Here is a 5,031-nt window from a genome sequence, read left to right as displayed (position 1 = left end):
GTCATTAACGCTGTTTATTATTTGTCAGACCGGTTTCATTTTCATGCTTTGTAAATATCTATGTTGTATGGAGCTTGAACTAAAATGTAAATATGTTTACTGTATTTGTAATAATTATAATCCATTAGCTGTACAGCATAGATGTGTCATGCAGATATCCTAATTCTGTGTATGGTAATCTTGCACCATTGAACTGTTAGTGAATGAGGCAACAATAAAAGTGGGAAACGTGCATTAGCAGATCAAGTGCTGCCTGCTTATTTCCTGCTTTATGTGAGCTTCTGCTGTAGTTTATTATGTGCTTTTAGCCCCAAGAAACCACCCTGTGGCGCACAATAAGATCTTCTGATGTTTGGTGTCATCTTCCTGTGATCTCCTGTGAACAGGTGGATTCATTCATTTCAAGTTTATGTATGTAGCACTAAATCACAGCAGGCGCTGAACACTGTAAAGACTCTAGAATAATTATGGAGGCACAACATTTAAAGCTCCTGTCCTTCCATCCCACAGACCTAAAAGTTAGTTATATGATAAACAGCCCCGTGTTTGTTTACTTGATTTGTAAAATGCAAAGTGGTGACTTTTTCTCTTCAAGTACGTCCTCATATGGAGACAGTTTTTTTTTAATGGCCCAAAACAAGCCATTGTTTACAAAAATATACATTTTATTCCGCAAAATGAGGTAAACAGTGAAGAAAAGTATGAGAAAAGGGAGCATAGGATCTCCGGAGACTGTGGCAACTAGAATTATTGTATACGTGTGTGTATTAAGGACTGACACAGACAAAGAATTAATCATACAATGAAGCAATGTACTTTTTAAATGTTTATTAAAACCATTCAAGTATTGAGTCATGAATAAAACAGCAACCTCTGATCTGCTAATTGGGAAACAGAGGATGTCAGTGTATGTTTCAGTGCTAGTTGTACAAATTGAGTGAGATGACTTTACATTTGAATAGATTCGATTACAAGTTATATTTGGTTCTAATTGAATGAGTTCAATTTGATTTAAATCAAGCCAATTCACAACATATAAACTTGAAATATATGGTAAGATAAAGGTTGTGCAATAATACAGAGGAAGCCCAAACGATCAAATGACCCCCTATGAGCAAGAAAACTCCATTTTCGGCAGAACCAGAATCAGGGAGGGGCGGCCATCTGCCTCCACCGGTTGGGGTAAGAAAATGAAACTAAACTATAGGAAGACAAAGAGGAAAGATGTTCATGATATATATGAAACTTTCCGCTAGCCCTGACTAAAATATTGTTTTTGACAGGAAAGTATTGTTTCATTCATGTTTATTCCACAAGGTGGACAGCAGGAATAGAACAAACCAGATACTAAGAAATAAAGTATACAATGAAATATTCTCGATATGCTAAAATTCCCACTGAGACTGGATAAGATTATTCTAAAACTGGTCAAAATACAATTCTCTTCATGCACAGAAATCCCACCCAGTCCCACAACCCAGGACAAATATTCCTTGTGTGTTCTTGAGCTGGACAGAAATTCCTCTTGCTGAGCGGGGTCCACGCCAGCCTCGTGTCAGGCAGACGAGGAGCCTCCTGTCCCAGTCTCGTCCGTCAACTGGGTCCATCACATCCCAACCCAGTTCGCATTCTGCATTGGAGTCCGTCGCTCGATACCACCGCGGCTCCCCTCACGTCATCACCTGTAAGTAAAAACAAATAGGAGCCAGAACCATCATCCCGGAAGCTGCCCTGGCTTATAGCCATGGCGACCCTCTCCCAACACGGCTGCACCCAGTGAACAACAGTGAGACACTACTCACAAATGCAGGCAGTATACATCTGTCCTGATGTCAATCACACACGTTGTCTCCTACTGTCGCCGTTCCTGCTGTCGGGACTGGGTCACCACATCACGCTGACCGGTCTCCAGACGAGGCGTCGCACCCCCCACGATCACGCAGCGGCTCCCTCTTTTCCACCTGGCCTTCATGCGTTCCTCTTCCAATCTAGGGCCTCTCTCCTCCCAGTGCTCAGCTTGCTTCCTTTTAATACGACCTTTAAACAGCTGAAAGGACACCTCTGGACACACCCATGCCTCAACATGTGATCACTATCAGCTAATTTGTCCCATTGCCAGCCAATCCACAGTGGATTAAAACAATGTAAAATAACACACTGAAACAATGTGATACAAACAGAATAAAATCATGCAAATAAAAACTACACTCACAAATAAACACTAAAATCAGAAAAAAAACCAATATAAACGATGAATACAAATTTCTACTGTGTGAAGCAGTTTCACTCTTTGAATATTTTTCATTTCTTACAATCAGAATTCTCCAATAGATTTTTAGAAGAAATTCTTTTTTTTCATGCATCACCAACTGACCCTTTTATGTTAACGTCTCAATCTCCAGCCTAACCTCATTGAATTTTGCTTAGCAAAGTACTTTTCAACTCTAATAATTAGTAAGATTATATTTCTTATCATCTGTTGGTCGTCTGACCTGATAAACTTCAATGAGCATTATAACACAGGAATGATTGTCTCTAAAAATGGGCTCCTGCACGCTTGCAGACATTTTTCCATCACAACTTATGGATGATGAAGGATTTGATTAAAGCTGTGAAACATTACTGATAAACTTCATGTGATGTTACATTAAAGCCAATTTTCTATTAAAATCAGGGTCTTTTCTAACTGACCTCTGACCTTTGAGCAGTAGTGTGTACTGTATGCTTGTATGTAACTGTATCTGACCTGGATTTTATCACCAGTTTCAAATAAGAATCTTCTTTAAAGTCTGTCTTTCAATACAAATGAAGTTAAACTTTATCAAGGCTGATGGTAAACTGTCCCTAACAAGTCCACTTTATTGCGTGCTCATTGACTTTCTCCTATCAGAGCTGTTTAACAAGTCCACTTTATACATGCTTATTAATCTATCACGCTTATCAGTGGCTCATGGTTGCTTAAAGCCTATGTCTGAACTTGACCACAGAGCCAGAGCATCGTTCAATCTTGGCAACAGCTCCAGGATGACAAACTCCACTTTCTCTGCATCAAGACAGCTCATAACTTTTTAACAGTCTCTCCTGATAGTCTCATATCATCTGCTCTAATCAATAACCATACACTATCATTACAATGTAGACTACAGCTCAAAAGTCTGAGGTGAATTAGAAATGTCTTGTTTTCAGAATAGACTCAAATTTGGTTTCAGATTGAATCACAGCAATTTATCAAAATAATCATATAATTGCTTAATATTAACACTGATCACAAATCATGAATGATTTTTAATAGAATATCTACAGAGGTGTTCAGAGATCCATTTTCAGCATTAATCCCTCCTGTGTTCAGTGGTACATTGTCTTATCTAATGCAAGCTTAACACATTAAAGCCAAACTTATCACTCAAACAGCTTTTTAAGAGATTTTATCACAAACTGAAACTATTGTGGTGATTAAAGAAACAATAAATGTGTCTGGATCATCCCAGTGTTTGTTTTTAACCTCATGAAACCAAGTTTCCATTTTCCTCTAAAGGGGCTGCAACACCCAGCTGCACAAAACCTTCACTTTTTTTTAACAGTTTCACTGTTTTAATATTTTTCATTTCTTACAATCAGAATTCTCCAATAGATTTTTAGAAGAAATTCTTTTTTTTCATGCATCACCAACTGACCCTTTTATGTTAACGTCTCAATCTCCAGCCTAACCTCATTGAATTTTGCTTAGCAAAGTACTTTTCAACTCGAATAATTAGTAAGATTATATTTCTTATCATCTGTTGGTCGTCTGACCTGATAAACTTCAATGAGCATTATAACACAGGAATGATTGTCTCTAAAAATGGGCTCCTGCACGCTTGCAGACATTTTTCCATCACAACTTATGGATGATGAAGGATTTGATTAAAGCTGTGAAACATTACTGATAAACTTCATGTGATGTTGCATTAAAGCCAATTTTCTATTAAAATCAGGGTCTTTTCTAACTGACCTCTGACCTTTGAGCAGTAGTGTGTACTGTATGCTTGTATGTAACTGTATCTGACCTGGATTTTATCACCAGTTTCAAATAAGAATCTTCTTTAAAGTCTGTCTTTCAATACAAATGAAGTTAAACTTTATCAAGGCTGATGGTAAACTGTCCCTAACAAGTCCACTTTATTGCGTGCTCATTGACTTTCTCCTATCAGAGCTGTTTAACAAGTCCACTTTATACATGCTTATTAATCTATCACGCTTATCAGTGGCTCATGGTTGCTTAAAGCCTATGTCTGAACTTGACCACAGAGCCAGAGCATCGTTCAATCTTGGCAACAGCTCCAGGATGACAAACTCCACTTTCTCTGCATCAAGACAGCTCATAACTTTTTAACAGTCTCTCCTGATAGCCTCATATCATCTGCTCTAATCAATAACCATACACTATCATTACAATGTAGACTACAGCTCAAAAGTCTGAGGTGAATTAGAAATGTCTTGTTTTCAGAATAGACTCAAATTTGGTTTCAGATTGAATCACAGCAATTTATCAAAAATAATCATATAAATGCTTAATATTAACACTGATCACAAATCATGAATGATTTTTAATAGAATATCTACAGAGGTGTTCAGAGACCCATTTTCAGCAATAATCCCTCCTGTGTTCAGTGGTACATTGTCTTATCTAATGCAAGCTTAACACATTAAAGCCAAACTTATCACTCAAAACAGCTTTTTAAGAGATTTTAGCACAAACTGAAACTATTGTGGTGATTAAAGAAACAATAAATGTGTCTGGATCATCCCAGTGTTTGTTTTTAACCTCATGAAACCAAGTTTCCATTTTCCTCTAAAGGGGCTGCAACACCCAGCTGCACAAAACCTTCACTTTTTTTTAACAGTTTCACTGTTTTAATATTTTTCATTTCTTACAATCAGAATTCTCCAATAGATTTTTAGAAGAAATTCTTTTTTTTCATGCATCACCAACTGACCCTTTTATGTTAACGTCTCAATCTCCAGCCTAACCTCATTGAATTTTGCTTAGCA

Source organism: Perissodus microlepis, chromosome 20 (genome assembly GCF_051167445.1).
Source record: "Perissodus microlepis isolate ML-2025 ecotype Zambia chromosome 20, ASM5116744v1, whole genome shotgun sequence".
Classification (NCBI taxonomy): domain Eukaryota; kingdom Metazoa; phylum Chordata; class Actinopteri; order Cichliformes; family Cichlidae; genus Perissodus; species Perissodus microlepis.
The sequence above is the reverse complement of the archived record's forward strand: the minus strand, read 5'-3'. Positions refer to the sequence as shown.